We start from the raw sequence: 17,900 nt of genomic DNA, 5'->3' as shown, positions 1-17,900 counted from the left end.
GGGGGGGGGCGGGGGGGCGGACACAGAAGCTGGGTTAATGTAGAAGTTACTCTCCCAACTGTGAAAAGCTACTTCTCCCTGTACCCAGATCATCACTGGCTCGTGGTGACAGGACAGTGTATAAAACATTTGTCAGCTTTAAACTAAAAACACCTGGCTGCATGTGACAAAAGTCTCTTGCTTGGAGGAGTCCTCAGTTTGTGTGGATCTAACATGGACCCTCCAGTTCAAGACTAAGGTAGGCATTTTAAATGTACAACTTGGCTGCATCATCTCAGAACTCCATGGTCTTCTTGGGGCTGACTGGAGGCCAGGAAATGGCCTCTGGTTCCATCAGTCACTCTGGCACCAGAAATCCAACAACAGTAGCTTTCCAGAGGGGAGCTAGGGATGGAGCCAGCTTCACAGAAGGTGTCACTGGGAGGTGTGTGTGTGGGGGTGGGGGGGCAGGGGCTACTGTCCCTGTTCCCTTTGTGACCCAAATGCCGCTAAAGCTGGTCCCAGGCACAGTGACCGCCAAGTGCCCCATGGGAGGAGAAGGATGAAAGAGCTTGGAAATTCTCGTAAATTTTTAATCTGAAAAATAAAGAAAGTGTGAATTAGAATTAATGCAGGTATTAAATATTTAAAGTTTCTGTACTCACTTTCATTTTTAACATATTCCTCGCTCAAAAGCCTCCATAACGCTTGTCAGATTTGTTCTCAAGATGTCCCTGTCTCTTCACCTCCCCCCAGGCCCAGCCCCAAAGTTCGAATTCAGGTATTCATCATCTTGATGGAAATTTTCATTTTATTTCTCCTACAGGAACCATCTGATCTCCCTCTCTCTCTTTATATTTATGCTTTCTCTATATGGCAGCATAAATAATTAATGCCATTATAAACACATCCTATGCAAAATATTTATTAGAAAAAATAACTCTTTAATTTGGCATGTCATTTAATTCCAATCATAGCATACAGGCTACAATTAAAGGCAGGGCTGGGAATCCAGCCTGACTGCTAACACTTGCACAGGTACAACAAAGTCTCCCACACTGAGGCCCCTTGGACTTTTTTGTTTGTTTGTTTGGTTGGTTTTGGTTTTGTTTTTTTTTTTAACTTGTATTCATTTGATTGATGGGAGGCGGTAGCATCAATTGTCCAGTGGGAGTGGGGCTGGAAGTGAGTGTGTGGAAACAAGGCAGGGATTCACTCCTGTCTTCTCTAGAACGGCAGGCAGGGCTGTTGTGGGTCCCTTCAGCTGTACTTTGGGGCATGCACATGAAAGGCTGCTGAGCATTCAGACGTGGGCCCTTCGGTACAGCTTCACAGGAATGGATCACGTCTTCACGGGATGGATCATATTGTCGGAATCCTAACGGGTCCTCACAAAGGCCTGGCTTTGGGGTGTGATCACAAAGAGTTTCCTGGAGTTGGGTTTCATGAATGTATTCATTTAAAAATATTTATGGAGTGTTCTACGTGTGCTGGGCATTGTAGTAAATACTGGAAATGTAACAATAAATAAGGTGGGGGTGGAGATGAGAATATGCAGTTCCTGAATATTTTACCATCGCCTCTGTTCAGCCTCCCTTTTCAGCAGAACACACTTCCTGTCTATCTTCAGGAATCTCTTAGTGCAGCTCCACCCCCAGGTTTTAAGAAATCATGGCTAATATTTGAGTAACTCAGTGTTCCTAGTTTTATGGATTCCCATGGGCCACAACCTTGCCAATAGCACTACAGCTACCACCACCCACTCTTCCTGGGAAGGATCCTGAGAACCATGTGACTCGATCCACATTCCTCTCTCCTGGCTGCAGTATGGTCCTCCCTCTGCAGTTAGGGGAAGTTTCTTTGGGAAAACGGTTGAATCTACCATGACATATTTCACCATGAGTCACCTCCAGGGCCCAGACTCTGAGGGTTTGATTTCAGTTTTAAAATGGCATTTTCTGGCCTTCCCTCCCTCTAACTATCTTCTTTCAGTGTCCCCGGACCTGACATCATCCAGTGTGTATTCTCTATCTTAAAAGCCATCCATCTACTTGTGGCTTTTACCAGATTCTTGATAATTTTTTCATGTGGCAGAGAGTAATGAGGAACAACTCATGGCTTGAAAAAAAAAAAGCCTTTTACAGCTAACACGTTGCTAGACTGTTATAACTTCACTGAGGATGAAATTAAAACAAATGGCGAGTCTCATGTCTCCAAAAATAAGATAATGGGAAGAAATGTGGAACTTGAAACTAGCACCTTGTTCCTTCCTGGTTGTGGACTTATGGCACTGGGCCAATGTTTACTTCACTGTTGCTGTCTAGCGTGTTCTCTCTCTCTCTCTCTCTCTCTCTCTCTCTCTCTCTCTCTCTCTCTCTCTTCTTCCTTCCTTCCTTTCCTCCTCCTCCTCCCCCTTCTCCTCCTCTTCCTCCTTTTCCTCCTCCTCCTCCTCCTCCTCCTCCTCCTCCTCCTCCTCCTCCTCGTCCTCCTATTGAGACAAGATCTCACTGTGGCCTTGATTTCACAGAGATACACCTGCCTCTACCTCATGAGTGCTGGGATCAACAGCCTGCACCTTTATAACTCTCTTAGGGCTGGCTCCTTACATAGCTGAGGGTGACCTTGAACTTTTTATCCTCTTGCCTCTACCTCTCAAGCGCTAGGATTATAGGTGGCTTGTACTACCATGCCTGTCTATTGCATAGAGAGGTTGACCACCTTGGCTGGTGCCACCACTTGGCTGGAACCAAAGATGCTTGGCTTTAGCTTAGGTGACACATAAGATTGTTCAGGGATCATGTCTATGGCTCTACCTCTGAGCCTCTCAGGGGAGCTGATGATCCTATCTAGGGATTCGTAACATAAACATCTGAAGGTCTTGTCAATCCCTTGCCCTTGCCCTTTCCAGTCTATAGGGACAGCCACAGGACTAGGTCTTACCCAGGATCTAGGATTCATTTTGACCACCTTTATTAAGAAGGTAGTCAAGAGCTCTGTATTAGTCCTCTTGGCCATTTTGCTCTGCTTTCAGAAACTATGCTTCTGCCTTACTTTTAAGACCAAGATGCCATTTGTACACTATTTTAATATGATCAGCCATTTAGAATCATTCTCTGGGGTCCAGAGAGATAGATGCCTCATCAGTCAGGCATGCCAATTGCTCTATCAGAGGACTGGATTTTGGATCCTGACACCCACGTCAGATAGCTTGTACCTGAAAGTATAGCTCCAAAAGACACAATACCTGCTTCTGTCCTCCCTTGGTACCCACATACATATTATGCATACATATGCACAGAGGCACATACACATAAATTAAAAACAAACAAACAGGCAAAGCCTCCCTCTGAACTGTGCCAAACTGGAATAGTGTCTGGACACAGTCCTTGATAATTCTTTCTTCATTGGCTCTCCCTGGCCTTTACTGCTGGGTCACACTGTACAGGCCGGCCTTCATCCAAGTCAGAGCACTAATGTGGTTCTGCTCCCAGCCCACTGCTCCCTTCACTCATTCGCTCTGTACTGAGGAGGTACCACATCTCAGGACACTGTGCTGGGCACTTGGATTTCAGAGCAGACTCAGCCCCTTCTTTCCAGAGGTTCTGATTTCCATTTTCAGTGAGTGTCATGTTAGCCATAAACTGATGATGTGTTTAAGAAGCAGGAATATAAGCCTTACAAAGAAGTGCTGCCTCTGTGGAACTCTTTTCAGCTCATAGCTCAAGGCTGTTTCCTGACTCTGCTTAGCACTCAGCCGAGAAATGACCTGACTCAAAAGGACCCATGGTGAGGCCTGATCTCTGATAGGAAACCACCTCTGCCCCATCCCCTGTGACTAATGCAACTTTGTGTCTTTTGGCTTGGTTAATAAAACCTGCTCTTGCTTTTCCTAATGTCCAGTGCCTGGAGTGGCAGGGACATAGCCAGTAAGTGTTACAGTGACAAACCAGAGAACATCAGCCTGGAGCCACCAAGTACCTTTTATTGAACTCGACAAATATCCAATAACCCAGGCCCCTGGCATCTTCTCCTAGAATATTTGCTACAAAGTGAATGGAGGCTTGAAGGGAGGGGCATTTCAAATAGAGAAAAATGCTGGTGGTACCTCTGAGTCTCAGGAACAGAAAGATATAAGGACAGCTCTGGAGGTCCTTTCTGTAAGTCTGTCTCACTATGATCAATTCTGAATCCTTAAGTACTTGATCCTTAAGTACTTAAGTAACAGATGTATAAAAATCAAAATCTAGACAACCAGTTACTAATTACCAAAGTCAGTCCAAGCACACATGATTTTTAGGGAATATTCACCTCAACTCAGGTGGAGTCTGTTATCCCAGTTTATCAGCTTAGGTGACTGACACGCAGTGAAGAAACAGACAATCAGGGTTTAAGCTCAGACCATGCCTTTGTGTCTTTTGTTCCTTTTGACTGTTCTTTTTCTCTAGTGAATGCCCTTTCTCCACAATGCAGAGGATCTAGGCCTTGTTCTCTAATGGAACTAGAGCAAGCATTAAAGAGCATGGTTTTAAGCTTAAATTCTGTCAAGTTAAAAAGGATGCAGGGATAACTCAGCTTTTCTTCGCAGGGCGTTCCTTATTGTTCCCCATGTCTAGTGCCTTCAGTATGGGCCCTTGTATATTCAGCAAAGAGCAATGAGGAATCCAGTGCTCTGGAAACAGTTTCAAGGAGCGAGGGATTGGGCTACTTCTGTTGCCTCCTGCCTCCCTGTGTCTTCAGTCTGACCCCAGTGAGGATGGGAACCTTTATGAGAGGCCAAGCCAAAGGTCCTAGATGTCACTGCCCACCACTTAGGTGCTATAGTCTTGGATATGAGACTCTGCAGCCTGTCTGCCTGAAAACACACCCAGCATCTCAGGAGCCCAGATGAAAGGCAGTAGGCAAGCCAGGAGGCAGCCAATAAGGTGGAGAGATTCCCCAGATGGGGCTCAGGGCATTGTGGGTGTTTACCTTGATGGCCCAGTGTGCTTCTTGCCACTTGAAGTTCTCCCAAAGGCCCAGGGGAGGAGCTGAGAATATCCCAGCAATATGAAAATGAATAAGGGCTCAGCAAACAGAGCCCAGCTTCTGAGCAAACAGCTGAAAAGGCAGGCAGGCAGGCGGGCAGGCGAAGCAAGAAGAGTGGAGGCTGCTAAAGGAGTGCTCTCAACAGGAAGAGTTGAGGGAATGCAAGTCAGGACATGATGTGGCTCCCATTGTCCTTGGTCCAAGATGCCCTTTCTGCCAAGAGAGACACAAAGGAAATATTTCTCAGCCTTGGGCTAGATAGAGAAATGTTGACAGATCTGGTTTTTTTTTTTTTTCATTTTATTTTACAGATAAGATCATACGTGACCCAGGCAGTCTAGAATGATCCCTGAGTTGGAGATGACTTAGAAGAGATCTTCCTAGCCTCTACCTTTTAAGAACTAGGATAGCATATATGTGCCACCATTAGTTGGCTTTTTCTACTATTTTCTACAACAGAAAGGAATTTGGAAGCAAGAAAGACATGAGCCCTGTGCGTTCCTATGAGTTGGGAGGCCTGCCTTCCAAACCTATTTATCACCATATGACTGACTTTGAGTAGGTACATCTCTTAGCGAAGGATGTTCTGTAGACTTCCAGGGTTGTAGCAACCCAAACCCTAGAAGACCCCATCTGGATCTACTTCCTTACTAGAACTAAGAGTGGAGACTCACTTGGGACAGCTTTCACAATGCTAGTCCCATGCACTGCTCCATGGGGCAGCATTTCATAAAACCATGGCTTTCTGTTTGCTTGATTTTTTTCTGTTGTTTTTTTTAAATTATTATTTTATCAAAATAGTAATCATATAGTACAGCATTCACTGCGCTGAGAATGTAGACAAGGCTTGTGAGCAAGCCACACAGCATGGGATAGTCTGTAGGCTGTAGCAAAGAGGCCTTGAGCCAGATCTGGCCAGAGACCTCGTGGGTGGTGGCCCTCCTGACTGCTCTCTTGGCTATTAGGCTTCTTCATCAAATACCCTAGGGCTAGGACGGGTGAATGAGAGTCTGTAGGGAACGTTAGGATAAATGGAAGCTCTTGCTTTGCTCTGATTATAGGACAGACCAGTCCTGGAGCTCAGAGACAGAGTTGGTAGCACAGCTAGCTGCAAACTGCCTCGTGCAGGCAACAGGTAAAGTGTTCAAGACCTTGTTATAGAAAGAGAGACTAAGGCCGGGCATGGTGGCGCACGCCTTTAATCCCAGCGCTTGGGAGGCAGAGGCAGGCGGATTTCTGAGTTCGAGGCCAGCCTGGTCTACAGAGTAAGCTCCAGGACAGCCAGGGCTATACAGAGAAACCCTGTCTCGAAAAACTAAAAAAAAAAAAAAAAAAAAAAAAAAAAAAAAGAAAGAAAAAAAAAAGAAAGAGAGACTAATGCTAAACAAGACAAAGTACTTGCTATCAGCTATACCATAGTCTAACAGTGGAGGAGGAAGGAGATTAATCAAAGAAAACAATATAGAAATAAGAAGACTCTAGGTTTCAGTAGATGTGGTGAAAAAATTTTATGGGAGAGCGCCTAGACTGGAGATTGGAAAGCCTCTCTGAGAATGAGATGTAGGGGACTGATGTGGGTGGATGAGAAGGTGGCAGCCATGTATGGCTAGGAGGGGAGAGCATCTCAAGTTGAAGGAAAAGCAAGAGCCAATTTTTAGAAATGTATGCCTAGGGAATTAGTGGGCAAAAGAGGGGAAAAGAGAAGCTATATCTAGGCAGAGAAGCTACACAGAGGATTTTAGGGGTCCATGCAAAGATTAGGATCTTTGCCTGGTTGAAGCAGAAACCATTGGAGGAGAAGACTGAGTCTTGAGAGCTACCAGGTATAAAGGCACAAATCTGACTGCTGTGAGTATGTGGGAACCAGACAGAAGGCCCTGCTGGCTTGGTCTTAGCCATGGAAGTAAAGACAACATGGTTGTTGAATTTCTTCTTATGGTGGGAGTAGAACTAGAAGATCTAATGAGGAGCATGGGGAATGAGGACAATAGACTTATGACTGATTGGGCTTTTATTAACTGGATGGAGGGTGTACTTTTCATTTCATTCAGGAAGCTTGGTTGAGTAGGTATAGAGGTTAGAGGCAGTGAGAAGTAAAATAAAAATTAGCTTTGAATGTGTTGTGTTTAGGATACTTCTGAGATACTTAGGTCAGGATGCCAAGCAGACAATTGAGTACTCATATCCAGGACCTGGGAAGAAGAACAGTTAGCTGCTAGCCTGAGAGACACAAGCGTGTGAGAAGACATTTAAAGCCACAAGACTGAGTAAGATCATGCGGGGAGAGACGATAAAGAGGGAATGGGGTTCCAGTGTTTTTACAAAGTGACAACAGAGGTAACTGAAAAGGAATGCCAATGAACTAGGAGGCAGTAGGTGAGTCGGGTGGCTGAAGCTGGAGGAGAAAGGTTTTCTGAGAAATAGCAATTGAGTACCAATGCCAAATGCTGCTGGAAAATGAAGATGAGGATGGAGAGCTGAACACGTGCTTGGTCATGGTGACTTGCTCACCACCTTGGTAACTGGTCATCAGTGGAGAGATGGAGTTGGAAAGAGAAAGGAAGATGAGAAAGTAGACACAAGAGTCTAGACACTACCTCTGTACAGGCTTGGTGGGAAGAAGAACTCAAATAAGATCAAAAGTGGGGAGGGAGTAGAGTTGGGGAAGCACTCATGCATTAGACAATATGGAGGAGAAAGTCCTTGTTCAAAGTTCATACACAGGGCATCTATCTCATACTCCTTCCCCAAGGCTCATGGGGCTGAAAGATTGTAAGAGGCTCAAGCCAGGGAGGATCAGAGCAAAACAGTGTGTTCTGGACATGACCAGACCACAGCATTCACAAAGTCATAGCAGCTCTAGTTACCTATATGAGACATGCACAAGATCAATCCAGTTGACCATCCAAGCATTCTAGCTTGGAGTAGAAAGAGATTCACGACCCCCTATCCCTAACTGAGGAACTGTGGACAGTTGATGGCTTCTGGAGAAGAGAGGGTCAGGTGTGTCTCCTGATAAGTTGATCTGTTAGCCCCATACCCAGTAGTATGTGAGCAGCATTAACTGGAACCATTTGGGCTATTAAAAAAATAAAAAGATATGAAGTTAGAGCAGGGGATTGGGAGGTGAGAATCTGTGGATCTGAGAGGAGCTAGAAGTGAGTATGATCAAACTACATTATATGAAATTCTTCAAGAATTAAAATAAGAATGTATTTTTTAAAAAGTCTTCAAGATAGCAAGAAGAGTGGGTTGCAAGCCCAGTGAAAGTGCTGACCTTGTACAGATTCCACTGTGATGGGGGTGTGAGATGGCCAGAGTATTTTGGTTCTGATGTTGATGCATTAAAAGGGTTATTGATGGGAGAATGAAGTAGTTTTCATCTCATAGAAACCCTTTTTCTGTCTATGAAATATACTGCAAGGTCATCGGCTAGAAATAGAGTTGGGGAGGAGAATGTTAGAGACCTGGGGAGGGAGAAGGAAGTGTGATGGCTTCCCCAGAGACTGGGAAATTGAATTTTCTAGGGAAGTGTAGTAGGTTCCTCTGACAGTGTTGAGTGAGATTTGTGGTCATGGTGGTAGTGACTCTAGTCAGCAAATTTGTGTCATTTTTTTTCTCTAGCAGTGTTCAGCTGCTCTGGGCAGGCCCTGAATAAGGGGGTGAGATACCAGGGCTGGAGTCCTGCCAGGGTGGGACAGTGGAAAAGGAGCTGCAAGAAGCTCAAATTACTGATATGGGGTAGTTTTAGTGTTAGATTATGCAATCTGTGCTGGATAAAAAGGGGGTCAGCATGCACTAGGAATGGCAGACATGGATAGCCAAGGGGTAGTTTTTAATAAAGTAAAGTTGAAGACGGCTGGGCTGGCCATGTGAGAACAGCTAACACTAATGGTATCAGAAGTGGACTTTCAGAGGTGGGTGGCTCAGTGATCGGCATGACAGAGTCTAAGAAATGACCATGGGGGTGAACCAAATGTTCATTAAAGGTAGTGTATCAACAAAATTAGGAGAAGAGGGCATTGGATGGGCCACCTCCATGGATTCTGAAGTCTGTGATGATGACAACAGGAATGACTGTGGAGTAATGGGGCTGGCAGAGCCATTGATCCAGGTGCTAACCTGGGGATGTTTAAATGACAGTATCACATATGTAGGAAGGCTACTGTGAGAGCTGATGAGGAATGCTTCAAGTGAGCCTTGAGCTCTAAATAAAGAGTGTAGAAACTGTTGTGGATCAAATGGGACACACACCAAGTTCTCATGTACACAGGTCATGGAAGACAAAATGGCTGTCCCTGGGAAGAGCTTCTGAAGAAATGCATCCTTCTGCTGAAACTCGTTTTTTTTTTTTTTAAAAAAAGGAACTCTCTGAGGGAACTGAGTTTTCCAGAAAGTATTGGGGCATGGACTGCTTGTACTGTTGTGCACAGTCTGGGAAGTAGAGTCCTGATAGCAACTCAGGTATGCCAGGCCCATCCTGAAAAGATACAAAATTTGCCAATTGAAGACACTGGTTTCTGCTTGTGATGAATATATCAGAGCCTTCAGCTGGAGACCTGGGGAAAGAAAGTGGCCAACTAGAGTATGTATGATGTGGTGACTAAAGATGTGGATAGTTCACGCCTAGAAGTATCTTAGCTATTGACATAGTAATCATATCAGAAGAATGGCAAAGATGCCTTGAGGCATCTGCAGTTAATGCTTAATTTTCAGATAAAGAATATGAGGCCCAAAAAGGAGAGGTCATCAGCTACTAAGAGGTCCATGTAGAGTTTGTACATACTATGCGTCTATGGGAGGCAGAAGAAACAAGAGATCCAGAGAAGTCAGTACTGGCTGAGCTAGGAGAACACAACATTGCTCTGCCTGTTTTAGCCTTGTGCTTATTGTGGTGGCCTCCATTAGGGACAACATGGCATAGGGCCATATAGGGACCAGGGGAAACTACTTATGTCATTCCCATCACTCCAAGTGACACCTGGATGGAATATACTAGGTTATTGGGCTTTAGGACCTCCATGCTTGCTTGGAAAAACACCTGTATAGCAACAAGTAGATGACCAGGAAACGGTAGGAAAGACTTCCTTCTAAAACTGGCCTGTGGCATCCCCTGGACTGGCCTTGTGCTAGTCAAATGGTGGAATCACTGACTGAGTATCCTCTGCCTGAAAATACTTCCATAAAGCCAAATACTACTAGAGGATACCACATTTATTTCCAGGGACTCACGGGTTTAACAATAAAAGAGACCTGAGTGGTCTTTGGATTCCATTGCCTCATATCCAAACAAAAGCAACAGAACTTGTGGCCCACAGGGCATCATGGCCATGTGCTACCTTTTTATTCAATTTAGAGTGCCTCTCCCAAGGGTTTTCCACATCTAAGGCTCTGTATCATGAACTGATCTACCTACTTCCTCCTGAATACTTGAAGATGGAGCAGGGAGAAGAGCTAGCCCCCATCTGGAGACCAAGGGCAGATCCCCAATGAATCATGGCAACTGGGGAGCCCTTTTGCTCTTTAGGAGAAGGTGTGGATGAACTTGGCCCTGATGAGTTGCCTCCTGCCTTCCAATCCCTCTCTCCTTCCAGCCTGCACAAGTGTTAAATACAGCATCAAATTAAGCAAAATTAAATACATTTCCATGCAGTATTTTTCTCTTGAAGGAATCAAACAATGCGGTTGCCATAGTAACAGCCTCTTCTGAAAAGGTCACCTGCAAGAAACTGTGTTTTAGGTACAACTCAAGGAGATTATGGGGGATTAACTCATTTTATACATATATATTAAATATATTTTTTCTTTAAAGGGACTGTTATGAAGGAATAATATCCAATGGAGCCGGAAGATACCCAGAGCAAAAAATTTAAGTCCCTGATAAAGGATTCTTTTTCTTCTTTCCTTTTTTTTTCTTTCTTTTTTTTTTTTTAACCAGCATGCAGTGGGGTGATATCTGAAATGGCGACTTTGTGTTTTTACTTGGCTTTAATTAAACCTCAGTCGGGGCTGAGAAATGTGGTGAAGCGAGATAATTGCACTATTCCCAGTACAATTTTTAAACTCCAGCTTTTATATGCACCTCATGACAGCCTGAACCTACCCCCAGACTCCTGAGGCTGCTTGAGGCTCAGCCTCTAACTGACCCTCTTAACCTGGGGCATCAGGGAGCTGTGTGCGTGGGGATCTCCAGAGGTGGAGGAAGGCTGAGACCAAGGATCAGGGAGCAGAGGCCACATCGCCTATGAAGAGTTTAGCTCTAGTTTTTGGGAAGGGCTAGCATGAGCCAACCTAACTCCCAGGCAGAGTGGGACAATTCTTCTGCTTTCCTGAGAGCAAGAGTCTTCAGAATATCTTGAGGCATCCTTGTTAGAGTTGAGCTAAAATGAGCTGCCTGGTGCAGAGTTGCCAGTGAGATGTTCAGGCAAGCTGAGGGCAGAACACATTTCTCTTCAGTGCTCTGTGTAAAGCTCTTAAGCAAAACTCCCTGAAGAAAGAGGCTTAAGGTTTCATACATGGGCCCCCACAGCTCCTACAGCCAGCCCACAGTAGTCCCAGTGCTACAAGTTCTGGCTCTTCTCGAGTCAGGATGACAGACACCTAGCTGAGCTATGCCAGAGTTTGCCTGGCCTTTTTCATTCACCCATTTAGTACCATTTGTTTTCCAGACACAGAGAGAGCAGGTACCTGTCACAGACCAGGGAGCTCAGGCTCTCAAAGCACAGAGGTAAACATAGGACTGTATTGGCTTCCAGGGCACTACTAGCTAGACAACTTCTCCATCATTGGGTTGGTCATATTCCAAAGATAATCCATACCTCGCTGGCCAGGGATGATAGTCTCACCCCAGTCCCACCTCAGGACTACAGTCTACATGTTCATGTGTGTGGTAGGGGCAGGGAGAGGTGTACATACATGCATACATACATCTGACATACGTAGATATAGTGATTGCTGCATACCTCTAGCTATTTGTAGTATAGGCTCGATTTCTACAATACTCTCAGAGGACCTGACAACATATGGAATTCTTCACCCTTTTTGGCCCCAGGTTCCATCCAGTAACTTCCTTAATTGATCCTTCAGTTAAGCAAAGTAAGCTTGCAGAGTGTGTCAAAGATAGGCAGACCTGAGTTTGAATCATGACTAGCTATAAAACAGTGGAATACTGCTCTTTCCTTCCCCATCAAGGGGGAATAAGAAGAGCTACTGTCTTAAATCACAGCTCCTTATGGGGTTGTTCTAAAGATTAAATGAAATGACCTGAGGGAAGGGGCTGGATAACGGAGGTGCTCACCAGATGTTTGTTGACTATTTGGTGAACATGACTTTTGTACAAAACAAACCGTGTGTTTCTTTCCTGTGAAATCCAGCCTGCCAGCTTGGGGACTGCTGCAGAGATTAAAGAAAGAACAGCAATTTCTATCTCTAATCCTCAATACAATCACTGGAGGCTTCCTTAAACTCTTTTTTAAAAAGCAAAACTACAGTTATCCAGGGAAGAATTTTATTTTCAGTGCAACCCAGCCTCCTCAAGAAAATACATCCTTAAAATAAGACCCCCTAGTGTTAGGCCAGACCAGAAAGACCTTGGTAAAGACCATGTCCCCTTATAGAGAGGGCATGGCTTTCTGTTACCAAAATCTGTGTCTTTTCTTCATTTAGGATAAGACAGCCTTGCCTTGTCCCTTACATCTCCCAGCAGTAGACTCTTCCTCTGCATCCTGATGGTGGCAACATCCCCAAATGGCACCAGACATTACCAGATAGACACAGTTGTGAAGCACTGGCCTCCTGTATTTCCTGGGAGCCACGTCTAGTGGATCTGATGGGTATCCCTTGATATCAACTGGGGTGGCCGCTGCCACCATAGCACTGTTGTCTGTCCTGGCTGCTTTGGGGGCTTAGCCATGTTCTGTTTCCTGTCTTGGGTCTTACTGCTGAACTTGTCAACTAAAATATGCCCAGTCCTCCTAAGGACACTTGACAAGGAGGCCATGTCTTCCAGATTCAAGTTAGGAGCCTTAGAAGCTGGTAAAATCTTGAAATCTGCCTATATTGTGTGGTCTTGGGCTAGTTACTTCCTATTCTGAAGCTCAGTTCCTGATCTATAAAATGGGGATCTGCTATGAATTTCACAGTGCCATTCCAAGATTAAATGAAATAAGATTTATGAAAGGCTTGCTACAATGACTAGAACATAGCTGTCTCAGTGTGAGGCAGACATCAAAATCACCTGGAGGTATTATCCACACATCGGTGGGCCCCACCTATCTTCAGTCGATCTGGCATGGCTCTGAGAATTTGTATTTTCAAGTTCCTAGTGATATTATTGGTACTGACACCACACCTTGAAAAGCACTGACCTCTACAATCCAATGGGAAGTAGATCATGATCCATTTTAATTAGAACCGTGTAGCTATCCAACTTTGCTTATGAACACATCAAAACAGACTGAATTCAGACTGTGGCAATCCAACACAACTTTCCACAGTGGTGAGAATGCCCTTGGTCTATGCTGGCCAGTTTGGTAGTTGCTAGCCACATGCAATGAATAAACATTTAAAACAGCCAGACAAATGTGGGACTGAGTTAAATTTATATTAATTTAATAGCACTGTATGACTATTACCTAGAATGTAGGATGATATAGAACAAATTCACATAAGCACATCCTAGTGAAGATGTGTCCAATGGTCAGGGAGATGAATGGCTAGGCAGGTATCATCACCTCGAGATCTCAGACTGGGGTCAAGACACAACATTTCAGCCACCTGCTCCTTTGGTATGTTCTTAAGGAAATTCTCAAGACCTTGGAGGCCAACTCATGAATCTCTACCCTTTCCCCAAATACGTGAATACCTAAATATCCTGCTCAGTCAGGATCAGGAACAGTTGAAACACAAGAAGTGTGGAATCTGTGCATCTAAGCAGAATGATGATGGACCTTTTAGGGATAATTCTCTTCTGGGCAGAGATGTGCTAGGATGGTTCAGGGACAGAATGAGATTCTCTCTATGGAAGAAGGAAAAATTGAAAAGCAGTATGATCTGTTAAACCATGGAAGAACAAGATGGTTGATTAGAAGAAAATTTCATATGACCCCAAGACTAGACAGCTGGTGAAAGTTTGGAAGAGGGGCTGGAGAGATGGCTCAGAGGTTACGAGCACTGGCTGCTTGTCCAAAGGTCCTGGGTTCAATTCCCAGCAACCACATGGTGACTCATAACAATCTATAATGAGACCTGGTGCCCTCTTCTGGCTTGCAGGCATACATGCAGGCAGAAAAGTGAAAATTATTTCTGTGGGGCTGGAGAGGTATCTCAGTAATTAAGCACACTGTCTGCTCTTCCAGAGGACCTAGGTTCGATTCCCAGCACCCACATGGTGGTTCATAAACATCTGTAACTCCAGTCCCAGGGGATGTGACACTCTCTTCTGGCTTCTGCAAGCGCTGCATGAATGTATTGCACAGGCATGCATACAGGCAAAACACCCATACACATAAAAATACATAAATTTTTAAAAAATGAAAAGAAAGTAATGTCTGTGACTCAGATAAAAAGATGCTTACCATCTCAGTGCAGTTCTGTGTGCGACAAAGTTACGTAGTGTTCCTCTCCCAGAGTCGCTCTGACAATGTTCCCCTGAGAACCTCTCATCTCACGATATGTCTGCTGTGCTTGAGAAAATCATGTAACACAATGGTGAGCAACTCTGGTCCTGGGAGTCCACAGTGAGGTTGTGCAAAGCTATTTGTGCCACTCAGTAGCTATAGGACCATAGGCAAATTATGCAACCTCCTTAGCCTTGGTCTTCCCATCTGTAAACAGAAGTGATCATGGTATGCACATAGAGAGGTGTATTGCTAAAAGAAAGCAGTGAATGCTTTTTAGATGGCAAGGGTTACTACGTAAGTGTACCACTGACCTCCCTCCTCGTCTCACATGGGCACCATGAGAGCACTTCTGGGAGCCTTTCCTAGAGTGTGTCTTATTCTGGGCCCTTTGACTGAGTAGAGGTGACCTCTCTGCCCACAGGCCCTCAGGGGTGTGCTTTTCCTTCACAACAACAACCATGATGAATTGTGGTGCCTGATACAGCCAAGACACAAGAAATAGCATCACCAGAAAACCAACTTAAGCCTGGCCTGATTTAGTGCAGAGAAAATGACAGCTGCTGTGCTCGGCTGGCTTCCACCCAGCAGAAGGCTATTTTTTGCAAATAAAATGGTAAGTTGCTAATCAGAAAGATAAATTAAGAAGCATTAAGATAATGATGGTCTAATCACTGTCCACACAGAGAATTGCTAGAGTGAATATCCAGGCTACCAAGTGCTTTGAGCACATTTGGTGATTATTTGTATTATGAAGGGAATGATGGATTCCAGGCCTGGAATCAATCTAGCTCAGGAAATACACAAATCCAACCTCCACCAGGGACTTCTGGAGGTCAACTGTTCCCCTGCTGGCCTCCATCCCCAGCTCTGAACAACCTCTCTCAAACTATTCTTCATCTCTGGCTGTCTTATCACTGAGTGTCCCCATCTTCTATGAAGGCATCTCTTGGTCCAACTGTTTGAGTGCCCAGTATGCCACTTTTTGGGGACTGGCTGGGCTCAGAGGGAGTGCTCTACTTTGAGAGTGACAGAAATGACTCTGTTTAGGAACAAGCTGGCTACATGGCAGAAGATGGAAGCTAGGATCTTCCTTGTTCCCAAGACCTGCTGGGCAGAAGTGCTGTCCCATCATGCCATAGAGTCTGAAGCCATCAGCACTGCACAGATTGTTGTCTCTTGCTCTGTAGCTAAAGATCCAAGGTGTATGGAGTATGGCTTGTTTGATGGCTCAGAGCCCAACACGGGGACTTAGGCAGGGTTTCCATTGGCTACTATGGACTGTAATGTTAGAGTGAGAAGGAACACTGAGAAACTCTACCCCAGGACACCAGCACAGGAACACATAGGGTGACATATTCAGTATAGACTAAGCAGGAAACTCCATTCAAAGAACAAGTTTAGGCGATCCAATATTGACTAACGTGATGTCTTTTGAGCTCCCATACAATGTCATCTATATCTCCATTTGTGAGATGGGATATATGGCCCAACCTATAGCCTGCTGTACCCCACTTGCTGAGCTGGTGTCATCCCTACTACTGTGAGGTGTGAGCACCAACTTTAAGTTGGGGAGCAGTAGTTGGATTCTAGGATTCTGCGATGGGCTTACAAGAACGGACTTTCAATTGTGAGAAATTTCACAGGCCAGTAGCTATACACAGTCACTACTAAAATTCAATCATAGACATTTAGTAGCAAATATATTAAGCAGGGCATAGTGGTGCACACCTTTCATTCTAGCATTCAGGAGGCAGACACAGGCAGATTGGTTGCTGAACTCAAAGCCAGCTTGGTCTACACAGTGAGTTCCAGGACAGCCAGAGCCAAGTAGACCCTGTCTTGAAAACCACAAGAAGAACAAGATAAGTTATATTAAAAAGAAAGGTGATAATGCCGGGTGGTGGTGGCGCACGCCTTTAATCCCAGCACTTGGGAGGCAGAAGCAGGCAGATTTCTGAGTTTGAGGCCAGCTTGGTCTACAGAGTGAGTTCCAGGACAGCCAGGGCTACATAGAGAAACCCTGTCTCGAAGAACAAAAACAAAAACAAAAACAAAAAAAGAAAGGTGATAAATACTCAAAATTCTTGCCTTTCTAAGCATTCTACCCTCATCCCTACCCTTAAGGTTATTTTCATCTATCAGATCTGTCAGAGAAATACTGTATGATATGTGCTGCTCTGAATCCCTCCTAACTTCATGTTTGGTAACTTCATGTTAGCAGCTTAAAACTAACCATAGAGAAAATGTCCTTCTAGAGAGTAGTTGCATTAGCACACCACTGGTCTTAGGATGTCACAAGTGAGGGCTGTGACATGATGAGGATCCCTAAGGTACCATAAGATAAGCCCCAGCCCAGAGCCAGACACAGTGCGTGCTCAGTTCGTGGTAGATGTAATCAGGCGGCATGGATGCTGGGCTACAGCACTGACCCCAAAGACAGGTTAAAAACTGCAGTGGGCAGGCACTGAAAATCTAAGAACCTCATCCATTTGGATTTTCGAATACTTGTGTCTTTAAAGATCAGATTATAAAAGCCAAATCAGACCTTGAAAGTATTAGGACAGTACCGTTAGAAAGTAAAGAATTCAGGGTAGAGAGATAACTCAGAGGTTCAGTGTACTGGCTGTTCTTCCGGAAAACCTGGGTTCAATTCCCAGCATCCACATGGCGGCTCACAATCATTTGTAACTCCAGTACCGTGGGATCTGACACTGCACACATGTGGTACACAGACAGACATGTGAGCAAAGCACCCATACACATAAACTTTAAAAGAGAAAAGGAAACAAAGAGTAAGGTCAAGAATTCTTTTGGAACATAAAATGTTTCCCATGGCTGGAGAGAGTACTGAGTTCAAATCCCAGTACCCATGTTGGGTGGCCTACAACTGCCTCTAACTCCAGTTGCAGAAGTATCCAGTACTTGTGTAAGTACACACACACACTCACATACACACACACACACACACAGCTCCAGGAGTATCGATTACCTGTGTAAGTACACATACATACACACTCACACACACACATACACACTCACACACACATGCACACACACACAGCTCCAGGAGTATCCATTACCTGTGTAAGTACACACACATACACACTCACACACACACATACACACTCACACACACAGCTCCAGGAGTATCGATTACCTGTGTAAGTACACACACACACACACACACTCACACACACACATACACACTCACTCACACACACATGCACACACACACAGCTCCAGGAGTATCCATTACCTGTGTAAGTACACACACAT

The 17,900-nt window shown here is 44.7% G+C and overlaps 1 protein-coding gene and 1 long non-coding RNA gene across 7 annotated transcripts in view; one reads left to right on the top strand and one right to left on the bottom strand.

Moving 5' to 3' along the window:
• Pknox2 (PBX/knotted 1 homeobox 2) overlaps positions 1-17,900 on the top strand; it is a 268,744-nt gene that overhangs the window by 107,055 nt on the left and 143,789 nt on the right. For 2 of the 6 annotated variants that reach the window (XM_031345924.1, XM_031345927.1), the window contains exon 3: positions 15,046-15,237. The exons of the other annotated variants lie outside the window; for them this stretch is intronic. The gene's annotated coding sequence lies outside the window, so the exon portion shown is untranslated. The remainder of the gene's footprint in view (positions 1-15,045; positions 15,238-17,900) is intronic. 6 annotated transcript variants of the gene reach the window in all.
• On the bottom strand, positions 559-14,700 carry LOC116073816. Its single transcript, XR_004111922.1, has 4 exons — positions 14,580-14,700; positions 13,868-14,020; positions 4,948-5,217; positions 559-576 (listed from the first exon to the last, which is right to left on the bottom strand). It is a non-coding gene; the product is annotated as an uncharacterized LOC116073816 (long non-coding RNA).

Source organism: Mastomys coucha, unplaced genomic scaffold (assembly GCF_008632895.1).
Source record: "Mastomys coucha isolate ucsf_1 unplaced genomic scaffold, UCSF_Mcou_1 pScaffold23, whole genome shotgun sequence".
Lineage (NCBI taxonomy): Eukaryota > Metazoa > Chordata > Mammalia > Rodentia > Muridae > Mastomys > Mastomys coucha.
This window is presented reverse-complemented; position numbering and strand designations above follow the sequence as displayed.